The sequence below is a fragment of the Ischnura elegans genome, chromosome 5 (genome assembly GCF_921293095.1).
Source record: "Ischnura elegans chromosome 5, ioIscEleg1.1, whole genome shotgun sequence".
Taxonomy (NCBI): Eukaryota; Metazoa; Arthropoda; class Insecta; order Odonata; family Coenagrionidae; genus Ischnura; species Ischnura elegans.
The window spans coordinates 52543998-52565951 of NC_060250.1; the positions used below are offsets into that span (position 1 = coordinate 52543998).

The 21954-nt window shown below is 39.0% G+C and overlaps 1 protein-coding gene across 1 annotated transcript in view; it reads right to left on the reverse strand.

Annotated features, from left to right (window-relative positions):
* LOC124159822 (gustatory receptor 23a-like) overlaps window positions 1-21954 on the reverse strand; it is a 333156-nt gene that overhangs the window by 216271 nt on the left and 94931 nt on the right. The window contains exon 2 of the mRNA XM_046535730.1: window positions 5383-5445. The gene's annotated coding sequence lies outside the window, so the exon portion shown is untranslated. The remainder of the gene's footprint in view (window positions 1-5382; window positions 5446-21954) is intronic.

Consider the following 21954-nt stretch of genomic DNA (forward strand, 5'->3'; position numbering starts at 1 on the left):
ATTTTGGGCTGTCAATCCTTATTCCCCACCTGACATTTAGTAACGATTTCATATTTCAAAGATGTCGGGCCCGGATCAAAGGGTGAGGTTCCACCACTGGACACGTTACGCAGGAATTTGAATGTTCGCTATTCCCTCGAGCTACATGAATATGAAATGTAGAACCCTTAAGGAATATTCAAGGAAGAGTGAAACCAAAAAGCAAAACCACCTCCATGGAAATATTTTTTCTAAATAATGCTGTGTTCAATAACTTATGGATCGGCAACTTTTTGAATAATTTTTCAGACATACAAATTATGTAACAATGCAACAATGGAATCCTGGGGGACATAAACCTGGGGAATATACCTTCCACCTTAGTGTGAACACTTTAAAATGAAGGTGATTTTTTTAAAACCAGTAATTGACCATTTTTTTGGCTAGACGTAGTCAAAGAATTTTTCTACTCTTATTGTTAGATACAGTTGCAAGTCAACACATACCTACTTAATATTTCTACAAATATTAAATTACGGATATTACAATTATCAGCGGTCACCAATATTTCCATTATAACTAATTTTTATAGATGTACAAATAGTATTTCAAGCCATTGTCATCTTTATCAAATGTACGCCTTCTAAGTATTAGGTAGATAGCAAACTTCGTTAAAACGAGATTTAATTAAAGTATTATGCACTAAAATATTTCTGGAACGAACAAAAATGGAATGAGAATACAAGAAGCGTGGAAGTACGCGGGAGAAAAGGAGGCGAAGAAATATGAGAGGAAATTTCATGGCCACCACACCTTGAATCAAAACGAATTTGTACGAGATACGAGGAATGAGTGAAGCCATGCAAGGCAGACAATAACACATACCTATACTCACCTCAGAATATTAAAATATGAAGGAAATCAGCATCCAATGCGAGATGGAATTACATTATTACACGGTAATGGAAAGATATGCAAATGAATGCGAATGCATATCAAAATAATCACACAGCTCATACAAAAGTCGTTCAAACATTTACACTCAAATTTTTCATACTTTAGGACCAAAGTAATTAGGTTCTCAACAACTTAACTCTTTCTCTGCTCCCTTAGCCTTTAATACTAGCTCGTTTATCATGAATAGAATAAAAGCTTTTATAATAGTTCGCTAGCCAAAGAGTACGTTTGATTTTTTTTAAAATTCTCAATCCATTCCTTTTAAATCTTCGTAGAACTGAAATTAATTTGTAAACCAATAAACGTGTGGTGAAATCTGTTATCATTATCAATAAAAATAAAAGAACCTAACAAATACGCCTGAATTCGAGTCTTTCGTAAAAAATAGTGGGTTCTAATGTCCAGTAAAATCATTTTTCACTCGTATGTATGAAAGTATAATTTTAAATGGTTATTGAGTTCCTTTTTACGGCAAAATAAATAGTGAACAAATTACTCACAATGTCCATTTTCTGCCTGGATATACGATACTATTGTCATCGGCCGCGGGAAAGGAAACAAATCCAAATTTATTAAAATCCGTATTTATATTTCATTCAGACACCCATTCACAATTACCTCATATTAAATGAGAGAAAAGTACACGAATTTTTCCTGCTCATTCAAAAGTTGCCTTGAACGTGATTGGTCGACGGAGAGGCTCCATACACCACGGGATGGAGGGAGAGGAACTGTGTTCCCAGCATACCAAACCGGGCAACCGCTTAATGGCGCTCTGGGTGGGGAGTTTATCTTCCCAAAAAACATGGGGAATTACACGGCGAGACGCCAAGGCCCGTGAAAGGGAGGGATGCGGACAAAAGAACTCGCGGCCAGAGTGCGTGTGAGAATGATTAATATCCGCGGGTGGGAAGGAAGATGAGCTATACACCCCTCGTGGACCTCCGGGGTGGTCCACTGTGTAAGCGGGTGGCGGAGCACACGGTTGACCCCTCGGTGGCGAAGTCATCAGAATTAAATTCGAACGACACGGTCCCTTCCTTATCCATCCATCCTCCCAAAATTCCTTTTTCAAAATAAAGGGAATGAATAATAGGGAACTTCTGCAATTGTAAGCATACCAGTGGGATGCCAAGGGAAACAGCGGGAGCGAACATAAGGTGGGATATAAATTAGTGATTTATAAATGTATTAACTATGAATTAATTTATATAAATTATGAAATCATAAATTAATTGTTCCACACCTGAAAGCGTTTCACTTCAATTCAGACTTCACTAGCCTTTTCTTTAAATCATACCGAACGATTGTCTCATCAGCTATCTCCTGTTCATGAACGCTTCCTTTACCAACGCAATTCTATTCCCGATTTCCTTACTTCTACGCAGTGGCGTAACTATTGGGGGGATGAGGGGATGAATCTCCCCCCCCCCCAAAGCCTCAGAGAAATGAAAAAAATATTTTAAAATCTTGTCTGGATTTGATATAAAATAACTGCATCAAGTGGCGTAGCCAGGATTTTCGTTCGGGGTGGTCCAAAACCACGGTGGAAAATTTTTGAAAAACAGGGTACAAAGAAGAGGTTTCATATTCAAATAATTTGTATTTGTTAAAGAATGTTTTTGTAAATTCATGATTTTTCAATATTTTTTTCTTTTATGAAGGAAAATAATTGTTTTTTTTTTAATGTTTCGGAGGGGTTCCGGACCTCCCTTGGCTCCACCACTGGCTGCATCTGCTTAAAGTTGAATTTTAAGTGCCAAAATGATGTAAAATGCATTTTCAGTCATGTTATTTTTCAAAATATTTCATGAACCTGGGGGGTAGCCCCCACTAACCCCTCTCATCCTCCCCAAAGCCCCCTCATCCCCCAAAAGCATAATTCCTAGTTCCGCCACTGCTGCTACGTATAACTTCTGAAAGACACCACAAGTGATAAGTATATGCAAATAGAAGCTACAGAATCGACGGCAAAAATTAACACGCAGCTCCAGCAGTTCGTTTCTCCTCCTTTCATTTCGCTTACTTTCTCCATTCCTCGCAACAGCCACATCTCGAACGCCTCCAGTCTTCTCCTGCCCTCCTCCCTAAGTGTCCATACTCCCGTATCGCAAAGCGCTACAATCCAGATCAGGCCCTCCCCTAACCTTTTCTTTAAAACCTTACATTACGATCCTCTCATAAGTTCCTTCCGGTTCGTGAACGCCTCCATCTCTTCCTGATGACTACTCTCTCCGTTCTCCTCTTATCTGCTGCATAAATAGGTGATTTGCTCTACCTGCTCAAGTTTTTCCCCCTCTACTTTTACCTTGAGTCTCGCATTCTTAGTTTGCGATGATTAAAAAAACGCATTACCTTGGTCTTCTTCTGATTAATTCTCATGCAACACTTCTTGCAGCGCCTAACGCATTCACGAGAGCCCGAAGCTCCCTCGCTGACTGGCTAATAAACGCCTGATCATCCGCAAATCTCATTGATTAAAATATCATTCTTCCCACTTCTACTCCAGCCTCCAACTCATCACCTACCTCTCTTACCATATCCTCAGCGAACACGCTTAAAATCAACAACGATTGTGGACAGCCTTGCTTCCCTCCTCGGCCAATGATTGCCCACCCAGATTCTCTTTACGGTACTCTCACTTGCCACTCTGGGCTATATACAGATTACGAATGAACCGCCAATCTCTCCAATCTACGCAAGGAGGTTGTAAATATCTGTTGGGGGCCCCACTGGTTTCGAGCGTAGAGCGAAGTGTGGCCGGAATAGGGGTGCTTGGGTAATACCAGCCACGCCCCCTTTGACCAAAACATTGACAATCCCATGAGGATCAATGCTTACTATTTGGTGAAATTTTTGGTCATTACTCGTCAATAGATTAAAATAAACTATGGAAAGCACAATGTAAACTTTTTTTATTACTTCATTGGTAAACTTCGCGATTTTATGGCTCAAACATCTTTTCCCAGGGAAAAATTATTATCAATCACCACAGTTACGTTCTACAACCAGCTCAATTGAAGATAAAATTTTACGAGAATAAAAAAGTCTTTTACCTGCACTTTTACAGGCATTGAATTTTATTATAGCCAGCAGAAATAAAAAATTACAGTAAAAAATATATTTCCAAAGATATCCCCACCAGTAAAGTGGCTAACAGACACAGGGTTTATGTATTAATAAAAGTATCGCGAATGATCGGAAAAATCCTATGACAATCACCTGCGAAATACTAATGATCATAGTAGTATTTTTCACTCAATTAAGTTCGTTTTCAGAACTAAACTTAGCCGCCTCAGAATATCAGTCGGAGACTTTAGGTCCAAAAATTGTTAAACCAAGATGGCGGAACTTTGACCTCGCCAAAAACTTGTAAACAGCGCCTCCAGATACTTACAACCTCCTTGGAACTACGCCTACTTTCTTGAGAATATCCATTAACTTTACCCAATCCACTTAACCAAATACTTTTTCAAAATCCACGACGCACGTATATGCGTCCTGATAAAGTCTAGGTTTCTTTCCGATAGGGACCTCATTACCGCTATTGCATATCTAGTCGACTTTCCCTTTCTTCTTCTTTTCATCAAGCAAGTCAACAAGCAATGGCTGAAGCCATGAAGCAAAATGGATGAAGATTTTATAGTTGAATTACTCTACTTGCTCAAGTTTCCGCCCGCCTCATACTTAAAAAACCAACGCCAATACCCGCTGAGGAAGAATTGAATCAAAAAGAAATGAGAAGTGCGGTAAAGTGTCGCGTGCGTGGGATATTTCTGTCGACCTCCGTTGTAATGAGAGACACCTACCTCACACGAGCCAGGCCCTTTTCTTTATTTTTATATTTTTATTCTTCTTCCCAAACACGAAACGCTTCGTGTGAGTTCTCTCCCGCATAAGCGCCGTGTGTGGCTCCCTTTTTGTGTAACGCGCTAATTTATATCCCCGCGAGGAGCCACCGAGCCTTTTGTTGGAGAGCCTCACGTGTGAGAGAATGGGAAAAAGACGTAGAAGGTGAGAGGATAGGGGTGAAGGTGAGAAATTGAGCTTTGTCGTGAATTCTTGTGGAAAAAATACTGACGCTAAATTGCTCTTAGATCTATGTAACTTCAGAGTACGCCTTAGCATATCGACTATTAGATGCGATATCGAAAATCTAATAATTTTTATCCTCCTAACAAAGAAATATACTATTTTCGTTTATTCACAAACACAAAATTCACTGCAGAGTGGGCGCTGATGCTAACAGCGCGTTGAACTTATGCTGACATGCAATGAAATATGCTGACTACGCAGTAAATTTTATACTTTGAAATTTATGCAAAGAATTAGGTATATAGTTGCAAGTGAATTCCACGAAGTATGAGCCTCTAAAATTTATATTAAGATAGGCAATTCTAACTCATTTTGTGCAAGCTGTAATATTAAAAATTAACACAGACTTACCTCATGTGCCCAAAATGTAGAATGGAGCGCCGCTTCAACTCTGTAGGGGGCAGGTGTGTTATCCTGCCAAAAGGATATTAAATATGAATGACAGAACTTAGCGGAATTATTTTTCATTAAATGTAACTAGAACGTTATTGATTACAAATTTCATCCAATTTTACTTCGAGATGATATTTCTTAACGACGGAAATGTATTTTGCATGCATTCCGAATGTTTGCAGAACGAAATGGTTTTATGTAATGTTAGCCATACTATATTTAATATAATTAATAAATGTACGCACATCGGAGTGGTAGTTTTATATATGTGTTTGAAAGCAAGTAAATTTTTCTTCAAGCTTTTTCCAAAATTATTTAAAAGACCTACCTAATAATTCACTTTTGTAAATTTAATATTTTCAACAAAATGTGAGTTCCAAAGGAAAGCCCTCTTTGATAAATAAAATTGCCTCAGACTCACTGATTGACTTCTGCTACTGAATTAAATTGCTTCTGACTCTGATAGATATTTCACAAGATGCTCCATATTGAGCATATTTCTCAATGAGAGCGAGGCTTGGTCGTCGATAGCTGCAGAGGAGTCAGGAGTGGAAGCATTCGAAAAGTGGTGCTACCGAAGAACGACGATGAGAAAGTGGATCGAGCTAGTAAGTAATGAGGAAGTACTAATAACATTGTGAAAAATGAAGAATATCTTTAAAAATCCCAAGAAGAAGATAGGCCAACTAAGTTGACAAAATTATGAGGAATGACGGCCTGATAAAAACAATCGTAGCAGGCCAGGTTTAAGGAAAGAACAGCAATGGACGGCCCCGAATGACTTACGTATGACAGGATATAAAGGATGCAAAAGGGAAGAAATACGTCGCAATGAAAAGGTTAGCGGATAGGAGAGAGGAATGGAGAGCTTCGTCAAACCAATCTTTGGATTGTTGGATTAAGACGATTGATAAAATTGGTGCTTCTGCTCATTTTATCAATACTTATGAAGGGCCAAACTAATTTTAACATTCAGAGACCAATGGAAACAAATAACTTAAATAAGAAATGCGTAAATAAATCCCATATACAGGACATACCTCAACATAGATAGATAAATACCTACCTCAATAACACTCGGTTGAACTTTTGCTTTAAATTCTATGCCTATATAGCCAGAGTGTACCTTACTGAAGACCAAATGGATTGAAGTATGACAAAAAATCACAACAGAAAACCAGAGAGAAAGGCAAAATTTCTAGCCAGACGACATGAAAAATCCCGTGGTGAGAATGAAAATGGCTTTCAACAAAGCAGTTATTCTTAATCAACTTTTGAGGATAAGATTGAAAAAGATAACACTATATTTGTAAAATATATCATCCATATCAAGCATTCTCCCGATACTTTTACGCATTTTCAAGTTGATATTTCACTTTTGTAAATTTAATATTTCCAACAAAATGTGAGTTCCAAAGGAAAGCCCTCTTTGATAAATAAAATTGCCTCAGACTCACTGATTGACTTCTGCTACTGACTTAAATTGCTTCTGACTCTGAATTCATGGAGACCATGCTATTGGGAGGGGAAGACAGAGACCGATATTGATTGTCTATTTCATTTGCATGCTAAGCTTCCGCGACGTCTCCAATTTCGAAAGCTGACCACCAGTCGGATGATTTTAATAAATATCTAAAAGAACTTATCCATCTTGTTCATGAGGCAGTCCGATATTCATATAATTATACTTAATCTCCCTAAAAGCGCCTGATGTTCGATTTGAATCGCATATTTGCAAGTCACTTATCTCAAAATTCATCAATTCAATGAGCATTCATATTTATGATCATGTGATAGATGTGACATTCTCTAAATACGGTGCAGGATACTGTTTTACTGGTACGAGAAACCGTTCTGCCCTCAGTTAAGATATTTTTCAAATGATGGTTGCCCGTAACTAACGATATATGCAGATTCTCAAAAGACACGAGGACATACATCAAAAGACACGAGGTCTCACAGGAATCCGGGGTCTCGCTAAATATTTAAGAGGTTGCATTTATTAGCACTTAATTAAGATGTGAATATCTGTCCCACCGAAGAAGGAGGTAGCTATTCATCATTTTTCATAACCTTTAAGGAGAAGCATATAACTCATTTTTTCTATAGTTGAATAATTTTCTTGGATACTATCTAAAATTTCTGATATAGTAGGTATTATGGTTTCAATGCATAATTGAGATCTTCATCAATGGATATTTTATAATATTACAATTACAATTATGAGTGCCCTATCATTTCAAAATGTATTCATTACATGCAGTGCAGTCTACTCAAAGAAAGCAAGAGTTGATATCCCCTAAAACAAGCGTCATTACTTCACACTGCAATAAATTAATTCTAATGTGAGATTACCGCATGTCCATTCAACACATTAACAATTTATTTCTTAGAATAGATAGAGAGCAGCCATTATATGGCAGAAATCTGGGATCGCGACTACGGCGAAATTTTATTTAGCAAGCGTCACCGCAACCAGACTCAATGAGTTGATCTCAAATTTTGTAGAGTAACTCTTTACGGCCATAAGGGCATTTTATATCTTCTTATACGGTAGTTCTTATTAATAACCTAAACACTACGTGCTGGTATTTACTAAGTTTTTAAAACAACAATAGAGTGAGTAGGGAAGTATCAAATGAAAATTCACCATGTACCTACATTCCACACTAATTCTTCATTCCCGATCATAGTGAAGACGATAATATACTTCCCATTACTAGAAATTTAAAACTAAATTTCCTCCGAACCATTTAAGGGCTGACTGCTTTGCCCATTATCGATTGATGATATACGTTTTCATCTGCATAGTGCCATGCGAAACACACCAAGAGTGATTTTCAGGGTGTAAGTTTTCACCATGTACCGTAACATACGTTGTAGCATGCAATACGCTGCATGAGTACTTCTTGGACACAAAAAAAATAAGACGTTAAAATGATTGGGGCAAGGCCGGTCGTAGGAATGGGAGTTGACAGGTAGGATGAAGAGGAACGTTTACTTTGAAATAAGACGGAGGTTGGGCGGAAAGGAGGGAGAGGAAGTATGAAAGGGGAAGACGAATTATGGGTCATTAAAGTATTGGCGGCGAGTCGCAGGTGGCACGACGGCATCCAAGCCACTCCGTCCACACACGGGCGTGCCTCTCCTTGGCGCTAACACAAACACGATGCTGACGTCATGACGTGGCCGTGGTGCGGTTATCCGAATGCAGGTGGACGCATGACCGCTATTCATCTACATCTACGTATTATCCTGCAAGCCACCAACAGAGGTATCTGGCAGCGGGTGAACCATACCCAACATCCACCCGAGGATTACAATTTACCTCCACAAACAAGTACTACACAACATACATGATAAATTAGCTTCTTCTCCCTCGTTAGACCCCAATTAGATTACGCTGCCAGTGTTTGGGACCTCATGAAATGGGCTTAATAACAGAGTTAGAACGCCTGCAGAGAAGACCTGCCAGGTACGTGGAAAGTCGTTACGATAGTGTTGCTAGTGTAACTGACCTCTTAGATAAAATCGGATGGGAATCTCTGTCAGGATTGAAAAATAGACTAAACCTATTAGATAAATTCAAGAGCTGTGTCTTTTATGACGAAGTTAGCCATATCTTACGAGCGTCAACATATTACAGTAGGTCAGATCATATAAATAAAATAAGAGAGATAGGCTGTAGAACAGACAGATTCAGAATGTCTTTCTTTCCACGATCAATAATAGATAATAACGGCAGCGATAGAACTCATAAATAGATTAGATGACTTTGTAGTGTAGCCTACCAACTTATGTATACTTTAATGCATGCTTCCGAATTTTATTATTACTTTTAACAGCATGTGGTAGTATAATTTCTAGGTATGCGTAACGTTTTTTGGACCGTGTGGTGTGAATCTCGCGGGGAGCGCTATCACGCTCCTCCTATCTCTCGCGAAAAGTACCGGGAGCGCGATAATGCTCCTCCTGTAAAGTCACCCTTGGATGCTGATAGTTCACTAATAAGGCAATAGTCAATATTCATTATAATTTAACATTAAATATTTTCTTTAAATTATAATAATCCAATCATATTACCAAAATTCGTCGCATAATACATTAAAAAGGTGACACCACATATTATATTAAATATTTCCTTAAGTTTTTGAATGTAGGTATGCCTTTAGTTGTATTTGATATCTAAATATTTTTCCTAACCTACTGCAAAATCTGCAAAAATGCCTTGGTACTTCTAGCATATTACCTAGAAAATCGGTTGGCACTACCTAAACTACTGGTTAGTAGTTAGTAGGAATAACGAAACGTTGGCGTAGTAAGTTATTCATGCATGGTTTATTACATGGTAAAAATTCATGCAGACAGTTAGTATTTACAAATATAATAAGTTATGATTAATACATGCAAAGCCTATTTCGCCTATTCCGAGTCTAACTATCACAGATCTTCCAAAGGCTTGAAAAAAGATCTGATGCTTCCCCGGCGTATGTTGGTCGTGACGCATGCTCGGGTGGTCCACCGTCGGCAGCCATGGAAGAGATTACACGGTGGACCACCCGAACAGCCTTCACTACTTTCAAAGGCGTGTTCTATAACGGGACAGTTAACGTAAGAAACTTCCAAAATTATCCTCGATGCGTTGGCCATGTTCGCAAATTACATCACTGCCTTCAGCGCCGCCATCGGTGATTTGAGTCTCTATATCCGCAAGCACATCTCTTCAGAGGCTTCTACATCTACGTAATACCCCGCAAGCCGCCTAAAAGGTGTGTGGCAGGTGGTGTTAGGACACCAGCCGTTTACAGCTAAAAAAATGAAGTGCTCTAACGAGGTTAGGACTAGCGTTTAAGTCCTTTATGGTTCGGGGGAAAAACGAATTCCCATATCTATCCGTTCGGCAAAACATCTCTCTTAATTTATCGCTTCTGTCGGACCTGGAAATATAGTATGGCTCTAATATTATGTTCTTTGTGTCGCTCTTAAAGATATCCATTCTCAATTGTTCAAGCAATCTAAGCCTAGCGCGCAGCCTCCGAGTCTCCAACGGCTCCCAGTCTAATTCGCTTAACATCTGGGTAACACTGTCTGTACGCCCGTAGCAGTTTTTGACGAAAAGCGCAGCCTTTCTTTGTATTTTATTCAGTTTGCGGATTAAATCTTTCTGCACCGGATCCCATACGCTCGTTGCATATTCAAGGTGCGGTCGGACGAGAGCGAAATAGCACCTTTCCTTTACTTTCTCATCCGAAAATCTTCCACCAATACGCTTGACGAGTCCTAATTTCTTCAGGGCTATGCCGCAAATATTCTTTATATATGTTCCCCACGTGAGGTTCGAGGCTATCGTAACTCTCAGGTACTTCACTTCGTCTGTTACCTTTACGTTAATACCATCCACTGCATACACATGGTTAGAGTTGGACGAATTCCGCAAGACTACCGCCATGCATTTGCTCAGATTAAGTTCGAGTCCCCACTCTTGGCTCCACAAATGAACGTTTTTTAAGTCAGATGATAGAATTTCATAGTCAGAGTGATCACTAATTTCGCGATAGATGACAGCGTCGTCAGCAAATAAACGTATTTTACTGCTAATGCGGGAGCAGAGATCATTAATGTATATAATGAACAACAGGGGGCCGATTACGCTTCCTTGTGGAACACCCGATGTAACTTTTACAACATCAGAGCTAATTCCGTCAAGAACTACTTTTTGTTTACGATCTCTGAGGAAGTCGCGTATCCAGTTTACAACTGTTTCGTTTATTCCGCATGACTGTAATTTGTATAAAAGTTTGTTGTGGGGTACGGTGTCGAAAGCTTTCTTAAAATCTAGAAATAGTGCGTCAACTTGTCTTTTTGATTCACCAGATTTTATAACGTCGTGAAGAAAGAGCGCGAGCTGTGTTTCGCATGATCTACCTTTTCGTAATCCGTGCTGACAGTCATGGAGGAAGTTACGTCTGTCCAAGAAAGTCATGATATTGCTAACGATGATATGCTCAAGTATCTTGCCTATAATCGATGTTAATAAAATCGGGCGGTAGTTGCCTTGGTCATGTCTGTTTCCCTTTTTGAATATGGGTGTAACGCTTGCAATTTTCCTGTCTAGCGGTAACTTCCCTTCGGAGAGTGACTTCTTGAATATGATCTCCAAGTAAGGTGCGATCTGTGGAGCTAACTCCTTGAGGACACGCGCGGGTATTCCCTCCTGACCCGGAGATTTACTATTTTTAATCGATTGTAGTTGTTTAGTTATCCCATCACGTTGTATAGATATTTCTTCCATCGATTCCTCAGTATATGGGATGTCTAAATTGAATTGAGTATCGTCAGTAGTGTACACCCTTTCGAAGTGGGAATTTAAAGTGTTAGCTTTGTCAATAGTTTCGGTGACAAGTTTACCATCTTTATCAAATAACGAATCTACGGTTGAATGTTTTCCCTGAAGCTCTCTCGCGTACGACCAAAAGGATTTCGGATTTTCTTCGAGTAATTTACCGAGTACTTTTTTCTTAAACTTTCGCATTGCAGTTCGCATTGATTTCTTGGTTATTGAGCGTTGTGCAGCGTAACTTTCTTTAGCTTCACGTTCCTTCGATTTATTACGTAACTTAATGGACTTTCTGTACAAGTTGTATAGTTTTATCTGTTTCCTAAGTTCCCTCCTGACATCGTTGTTGTACCAGCGGGGTTCCTTATTATCACATTTCAGTTTTTGCGGAAGATGTTCGTTGATTCCTTGGCGCAGAATTTCTAAGAAGTGTTTCCATGTTACATCAGTGTTTTGGTCCTTTGATGTAACTACGAATGTTTTGTAGGAGTCATTAAGTATCTTGCCAAATTTAGGCTTATATTACGACGGAAAATATCTCGTATACGCTTAGAGATAGGTCAAAACAAACAGAAATTTGGCCCTGAAGAACTTTACTTACACATTTTTCATAGGAATATTACTTTTTCGGCCCCATAAAACTCAATTGAGGGTCCTCAGTGCTTAGAGCCCTTGGGGCACGGGTTACCGTTATTTTAAAGTAACCAAATTTTAACACGTGAATATAAACCTCATTTAGACCATTTTGAGACTAGGAAAGTATAATAATATATAAATAATTTTTCTCAATTCTGAAAAATAAGGGCCGGACTAATGCAGAGCCTATTTTACCAAGTCCGAGTCAAACTATCGCAGAACTTTCAAAGGCACTTACTATAACGGTAACTTTAACGCGGGAAACTTCGATATAATCCTCTAAACCGTGAGGAAAATACCACAGACATTGTGGAAGGGGGAGGGGGAAAAGATGATGGGTTTTCCTCCGAGAGCGTGGGGGATATAGGGATTGCCGGCACAAAAATTATACATGAATGCACGTGTGGGTTTGGACGGGTGGTCGGTAGGGGGAGGCGACGCGGCGTGAGATGTGGCGATAGAGCGAAGTGAATTGTCATGTCGGAAGCCGCGCCGCCAGAAGGGGTCGCCTCTAATCGGATTTGCATGCACACACACTCACTCCCACGACTCTCGAGACGGCGATCTGAAGGTCCGAGTGAAAGGGAAAGATCCGCTACCACAGGCGTCCGGGTTCCATAAGTCAGCAGCGACATATTTCCTTTATCACTTACTGTGACCATAATGTGTGGGAAGATTTTCAGATGAAAATGTAAAGTAATAATAATAAAAGTTTCTATTTTTCAAGCGACTTTACGACAGCATTGTCCTCTATTACAATTAACTTGATTGACAATCACAAAAATCCATGCCCTGGATGGTGATAAATCCACCCAGGCGGGATTCGAACCCGCGACCTCTAGATTAGCAGTCGGGGACATTACCTCGGCGCCACCGAGGCCGGCAATTAGTGCTAAAATAGAGTTCTTTATAAGCATAGATGACCTATTCCGTCGAATTATTATCAATAATATAAGTTCATTTTCTGACGAAGCTGTCATCTATCGCGAACTTAATGATCACTCTGGCAGCCAGAGTCTGGCTTTCACATTCTATCATCGGATTTAAACAACACTCATGTGTGGAGCCAAGAGTGAGGATTCGAACTTAATCTGAGCAAATGCACGTCAGTACTATTTTTGCGAAGGTTGTACACCCATTCCCATGTTTATGCTGTGGATGGTATTAACATAAATGAAACAGACGAAGTAAAGTGCCTCGGAGTTACAATAACTTCGACCCTATCGTAAGGAACACTTTAGTATGAGAAATATTTAAGACAAAGCCCTGAAGAAGCAAGGATTTGTCAAGCGTATTGTGGGAAGATTTTCGGATGACAAAGAAAAAGAAAGATAGTATTTTGCACTCGTCCGGCCACACCTTAATCTTATAGCAAGCGGCATGATCAGTGAACTTGATAAAATGCATAGGAAAGCTGCGCGATTCGTCAACAACGGCTATGGGCGTACAGAAAGCAGGCTGAGAGCACTAGAGAGTCGGAGGCTGCCCGCTAGGCTTAGATTGCTTGAGCGATAGATAATATATATATCATTAACAGCGATACAGAGAACATAATGTTAGAAACCCACTATATTTCTATGACCGACAGAAACGATGAATTAAGAGAGATATTTTTCCTAAAAGAATTCGTTTTCCCGCCGTATTATTAAGGGCTTTAATAAATCCTCGGCCAAATTTCGTTAGAGCATATCCTTATTATTTGTAAACGGCCCAAACACTTCCCTCCACAAGCCTATTGAGATGGCTTGCGAGGCATAATGTAGATGTAGATGAATAAATATTTCTTATATGAAGGTGAATTATATCCTAGCGGTAGTACTAAAAAGTCTAGCTCAAACTTTAGTCAATTTCATTAAATGGTAAATGTATCAACGGTTTTTCCGTGTATCTTTGCGACTTTCTGAATTCACTATTGAAGCACTGGCTACAGCAAAAAGAGCTGCTTCTTCCTCGAGTGAACCAATAAAACTCCCGAACAGAAAGGAATATATTAATAGGGATTACTAGAAAGAGGTATTACACAGTCAACAATCGCTGAACAGTAAAGGGGAAAAATTAAAATATTTTATAAACGAGGCCGTTGCGACCGGCGGGGGAGTCTGTGGTGATTAACGCCCCCCCCCCCCCCAAATCCCTCTCTCCAAATTCTTGGAAGACCAGTGTTGGTAGAGAATTTTACTGACGATCGAGAGGTCCAGGGTTGAAATCCTGGGTGAAAACCTTCGAACACCACAAAAATATCCTCGAGGAGCAAGTTGATTCTGGAACAGGAACCGGCCCCCTGCACTGAATGTATGAAAATGACACACCTGTGGCTTGATACGAGGTGAGCTCCACCCTCACCTAACCAAAATAACCCTCAAACTGGATCACTGAGTGAATGATCAAGTCTCAAACATATCATCGCTGCCAGATGTCGCATACCACGAAGGCGCCCCGGAAGTACTAACTCCAACAATAATAAACAACACTTTATCCGCCCCCGCTCTTCCTCCTCTATATCCATTTAAACAATATCCCCCGCGCATATTTCATGCCTAGCCCTGTGCCCTTTCTTTTTCTCTATCCATCCGTCTAATATATTTTCCATTCTTCTCCGCGGCTACGTATGAAACTTCACCAGTAATTGTCGTTCTCCATCTTGGGTGTTTACTTCTCTGTACCATGTAACGCGCAAATTCTCCACATAACTCTCTTCCCTAGCTTTTCTTGTTTTTCTACAAATCGCTCCTATAATAAACTCTTTTCCATTAAAAAAACACTTCCTTCGCCGATACTTTTTTCTTCACTTTGGTGTAAAGTGTCATACATTACAATGGCCAAAAAGCTAATTGTTCCACTTCCTAAAGTTTGTGGCAATCTATGTCTGCATTTAGAGGCATCATTAGTTTGTGTTGGAATCGATCTTCATGTCATGTCTCTCACACTCCTAATCTAAGATTACCTTGTACAAGAACGTTGTGGCCTTTCGCCGACTGACAAATGAACGCCTTATCATCAGCAAACTGACTAACTTCAAAGTAAATCTGCCAAGCCTAATTCCTAAATACTTCTTATCGTAGTAATACTGGCTTCAACTCGAAAGATAAGTCGAAGACTTTAATGTTAGGTAACTTGACAGGGATGATCACTTTACGCTCAAGAAAATGGAAATTATTATCATCATATCTTCACGTTGACCATTATATTTAAAGTTTTTTTCTTGCACATGCACGTGGTATTTTGAAGCACACATTCAGTCCGATCGTCCCATTCTGACGAGAACAATGCAAGGAAATGTTGTCACGAAAAAATTCGATTCTTCGAGTCGACGGAAACTATGCTTCCTCGCATGATCCGTTCCCTGTATAGATTAACGAGGAGGATAAGGGCGTTTGACCAGGTGTCCAATGAAGCGACTCCGCCGTGGGAAAAACGTCCGGGTGGTCTGTTGGCGAGGCAGGAAGCGATTAACTCGTAAACCACCCCCAAATTCACCTGTTTTCGACTCGAATGTGGGGCGGCGGTCTGGTTCACACGTGTGAATATTTAAAATCGGTAGCGTCGGCGGGCGCATTATCACCACGGGTAAAATAAACACCTTGTGGCGGGAATGGAACCACACAAACGTAGATATTTCAAAAGGGAAGGAGTTGCGGCAATGAAAACACACACGTCTTTCACGATAGTATAACCTTTATACTATAAAGGTATTGATCGAAAATCGAACTGCATATCCGTGAACTTTTCATATTAGCAGATGAAAAACGTGACGGTATCATCTTTGCTCCCACGGTGGCGGAGGGATAAAGTACTCGCCTTTCAAACAAGAGGTCACGGGTTCCAGTCCACCTGGGTAGGTTGCCCCTATTCAGGGCAAGGTTTTTCAAGCATGGTTTTTCGAGGGCGTGATTTTTTTATTATAAACTTCTTGAAACACCTATTTAAAAGTATTATGTGTGCTGTTTTCGTTGTTTTAGCATAAAATAAATAAAAATTAAATATATAAATAAAAACAAACACGTCACAGGAAAAAGAATCACACTTCGATGTGGAAAGGACCGTAAAAGGTGAATATTTCATTTGAGTAGCACAACTATGATAAAAGCATAAATGACTAACAAGAAAAAAAAACAAAACTTGTATTGGAGAACGCATCATACACGTTTGAATATTTCAAATCAGCAGCGCCGATGATGAACCAATATTTTGGGAGGCTACGTAAATATGAATAAATTTTTTATTGCATGCTCTTCATTTCTTTCCTGACTTTCTTTTTTCTTTACCAGATTTCTTTTCACCATAAAAACAAATACATTTAATCAGTACAATATTCCACCAAATGATACTGAATTTTTAGATTTTGTTATTACAGCACACTTAGGAACAAAGCTCATAGTCCAATGACGACTTAATATTTTTCTTGAAAAATTTTCTACACTTAATAAAATATGATTGTAATTTATTCAAAATACTAATTTTAATATGATTGTGGCGAATAAATTAAGAGTTGTGATGGGTTAGGGGCGAAGGAACAAGAATGAATAACTCTTAAACCGAAAATCGCATCAGGAAACCATAATTTATGCATCGAGGCAAATGGGAAATTTTACTAGCCCATTTACAAAACTGCAAGAAAGAGAATGTATATTGTTGATAGTGATTACTGTCCGAGGTATAATATAGAATACGTTTAAGCTTACATTTTCTACATACTGGTTCCGGAAGAAAATGTGAAATAAACTTGTGACGATTTTAAAACAGATAAATACTTAAGGGAATATAGACCGTGTTCTAAACGTGATTTCGACTCTGATCTAACTTGAATTGGATTTGAATTATTATTATTTAAACACCATAAAACTTTTTTCGCATTTTTTTACATTTTTCATCTTCCAAATGCAGAATAAGTGTCAGCTGTGTTGTTGTTGCAAGTGTTGGAGGTCAGCGGTAACTATAAACATTTTTCAAAACCTTATTACCCGCTTCCATCCCGTAAAAAATACACTGACATCATCCAGATATTTTTGTGAATATATGGTTGGGGATGCGACAACTAGTATATCACCACGATATTATTGCGTGAGAATTCTGCTGGACCCTTTTCTTGCAATAGAAATTTCATATCAATGAAATTGATTGTGTTACTTAGAGAAATCGTTTTGCAATAATTCTACTTGATATGGCAAGGATGGCAAGAATAGAAAAGGTAGACCTCGGAAAAAATATGTGGAACATGTAAAGAAGGATGATAAAGATAAAAAAATACGTTGGTGTGAAAAGATTAGCTGATAGGAGAATTAAGTGGAGAGCTGCGTGAAATCGATCTTTGTATTGTTGTGCAGTGATGAGTACATTTGCTGTTTCCAGGGCGAAACTTAATTCTACGAAAATTGTGAAGAAATTAAAACGCTCCTTGATTATAAGCATGCACACTCAGAAAAGTTTTAACACATGCTTCAACTTCCGTAAGTTCCCTTAAATAAAAATTACTTAATTTATAGCTCAAGTACACGCTGAAGTTGCGCAGGGAGGTAGCGAAAAAGATGCTCCGAATAATTTTTGGCATATAATTGGTAAAAAAAATTGATTTTTAAATTCAAGGAGAAAGTTTTCCCTCCCCCTCTCCTAGTATTTACAAATAAATAAACTAATAAAAAGAAAGAAATGTGGGTCACAATAAAGGAAAACGTACACTTTAGGAATTGCACTTTCGTTTGCGCCTTAGCGGATACCTGGGATTGGCTAATGGTCGAATAAAATCTTAAAGACAGCAGAAGGCTATATCGAAATTACCTTCGGCGGCAGGTGAAGACGTTTTTTTTGCGGAAACACAGTTTAAAGTTTCCACCCGGAATGGTTCCTGTAATGACAGCTCTCATGAGTTAATCTCTGGGTGTAAAGCAGAGAGCCAGATTGCAGCGGTGGGATGACCTGAGTTATCATTTACGGGCCTGCAGCCGACCATTCTGAAGTCTGTGGTGCAGACGACCTTGAGAATACCATCTCCACAAAAAGAACGCTCAATGATCTTGTTTTTATAAATGCCATGAGGCAGTAAAACCGAGCACGCGCAGCCATTTCGCATTTATGGCATATCCACAACGAGCACTTACATATTCCCTTGGACTTGATAGAACCAGCCTAGTATAACTCTAACGTGACTGTGCGGGGTAACTCAGTTACCCCAAATCATGTTAATGTTGTATAAATTTTTTTGAAAAGTCTTTTTAAACCCGCGTTTCCCTAAAAACGAAAAGTAAGCGTAGTGATTGAAGCCCATGCTTGACAGTTGACAGCTAGTATTTATGAATATAATAGTTATAAACTACATATGTGGAGCCTATTATACCTAGTCTGTGTCACGCTATCGTAGATCATGCGCGGTGATTGACAATTCAGTTTATGGTGGACTGAGGAATCCTCTACTGCAATATTCGCGCACGGATGGATCGAAGCATTTCGAGAAAAGTATCGAAATACCGGCTAGACTTGAACTGGACTCAGGAAATGAAAATCTAATATTATAGACACAAAAGCAACCTGACTCCCCTCAAACCTCCAATCGATCATCTAAATTCATAATGATATTTGAACAGATGGTGCAAATCAAATTTTAATCGATCGTAAAAGTTCAAAATACATCGATAATTATGCATGGATAAAGATGTGTGAATGGATACAGATAGGAAGAAAAATTAACGTCTTTCAAGGTGCTTTCATTGTATATTTTACAATAGCATTTCCACGCTGTTTAGCGAAAATTAATAGCACTATACAGCATAATAAAAAGCATTGGAATACCAATGTGGCGCCCACTTCCAATTTTTATGTCAATCGATCGTTTCATAAAATATTTTTGACTTTGAAAAACACCGGCGATTGGTCATAAAAAATATTTTTCGAACGGTTGTGACTCCAATATAAATTATTACTTCACTCGTATGGACTTAACTCCTTCTGATTATATCAATTCACACCTCTCTCGCCATTATAAAAAAGTCTGGACCAATGAATAGGGGAACACGGGTGTTGGTAATTTGTGTGGCAAGGTATCATGGAGAAGCAGAGGTCACAGCGGTGGTGAGTTCTTCAACCTTTGCTCCAACACCAAATTATGTGGAACTGGTGAATGCTCAGCGGGTGGATTATTTATAAAACTGAGTGTTTGCTGGGATTCCACTCACGGCCTGGTCGTCTATCCAAATTAATGACGTGTCAACGATTATATGAAATTTTACAATAATCAATAGTTACCCATATGCGTATTTTAAGACATATTTTAAAAATAAAAAAAACAAATAAAATCCAAAATTTAATCAACTTATTTTACTTACAATTGCCTAAAAATTCGTGCTCCATGTTTTTGAATATAAATGGATTTTAGGGGTAACCCGCGTCAAGACTTTAAAATGGCCAACATTTCCGGTGATCTCTGTTTTTGGATGTTTATAAGAAAAACAATCAATGACGGGCATCCACTTCAACGGAAATTCCGCCTAACACCACATAAGTATTTCTTAATTTTCTGCAGTCACATTAGAAGGGTTATTTTATAACAATTTATGATTCCCATATTAGCCATACACACTCTAGAATTTCCTCTTGAGTATGACAAGGTATTTAAGTTCCAGGAAAAATCTTCAAAGAATGATCTCCTAATGTAAACAGAGTGATTTCATTCACCTTTTCCATGCTTAAATCTTACCAACAACTTGAACAACCATGGCTTGCCCCCCCCCCCCCATAGTTTTGATCCTGGGTTCGCCCTTATTTCTACTTGAAAATTTTCATAATTGAAATAGAGGCGAATGTATAAAAATGTACTCTTTAGATAACCTGAGTATTTCACGACAATTCATTGAGTTTTAAACAAGTAAAACATATCAAGGTATGTGATGTGATGCGTCCCTTTATGTTAAGGAATAATAATTCGTATCCATTAAAAAATCAGAGGATAAATGCGAAAATTGGCATTAGACATACTATGAGACTGTAGTCTAGTAATGATGATCATGTCACATAAAGGTCTTTAGCAAGATCATAGAAAATTGATTTTTGACCTGAAAAACCTAATCCAAAATACAAAATATGGAATTCTGGATCTAAAATCTCGAAACAGAAATCCTGAATCGAATCGAGTTCTTCAAGCTTTTATCCCGACCAACTCATCTAACCCTTCCGAGAAAGCAATTTCAATTACACCCAAAATGAAAGGAACGGAGAGATGCGGCAGGTGCATACGATTTTCAGAAGGGGGAATAACGCCTTGAACGGGCCAATTACGCGCCTGCCTGTGAATTACACACCCCTGCCTAATACCTTCTCCAACCCAACGTTTACCCCTTTCAAATCGCGCTGCACAACCAATCAGCCATCTCGGATGCGGACGACTACGCTCGCTTGTTCCGGTTCCAACGCGGCCGCGAGGCCGAGGGAGGTAGGGAGGTTTCGTGGAAGCCGTTTAACGAATTAGGACTTATTTCACCTTACGTTTCCCCGCACCGTGGCCGGTCACGAATCCGCGCTAAAGTCTGTTTTTAAGTGGATCGGTTCCAATTAGTGAGACTTTTCGCGCATCTTGCTCCGCTAAGCTCTTCGGCGTCTGATTACCCGGGAAGGAACAGGTTTGGGGATTAGAAGAATCTCGATCGAACTCCACCGTTTTCCTCGCCCTAATGCGTCAGTGTTCTCGTAATTCTGGGGCGAAAGCGGAGAAAAATGAGGAAGATGGGGGGAGATTGTCCACTAATAATGAAAAACTAGGGGCAAAGGTCACCGTTCATATCCAGAGGAGCTGAAAGCTTTCTCGCGATGCATTCCTAGAATTCCTGCGGTAGAAGAAAGATCCTAGACTATAACACCGTTCGATAGTATTTATAATAATAAATTATCGTACATCTGCACATGAATATAACTCAGGTTGGATAAAACACAGTTTAAAAGACAATGAAAGACACAATAAAAAATACCCATGAATGTAAAATTTTGAATGATACTACCACCTTCATCAGAGTTAGAGAACAAGATTCCCGGAAGATAGCTTCTAGGCTAGAGTACGGTTCGAAATTATTTATAATAATAAATTATTGTACATATGTACATGATTAATCACAAATATAACCCAGGTTGGGTAAGACACTGTATAAAAGACAGTGAAAGACGCAGTAAAAACACTCACACGACAAAAATTTTCGTAGGCACGGTCACCTTCCTTGGAGTTGTGAACAAGAGCCCTATGAGTCCATGACTCTTGTCTGCATCTCCGAGGAAGGTGGTCGTGCCACCGAAAATTTAGTCGAATGTTTATTTTATTGTGTCTTTCATAGTCTTTTATACTGTGCCGTACCCAACCTGGGTTATATTTGTAGTAAATGCCTCATCGAGGGTTATCAAGAAATATGAATGAATAATATCATTCCTGGAATGCTACAATGCAAATGTTAGTTTCTTTTGATAAATAAATATAATCACTGATATGCTAATATTGTTAGTTCCACAATGTTTTGATGGTGTGACTCAGGTTTCGACGCTATATACACTATCTTTCACAAAGGTCAACATACACATTTTGCGAG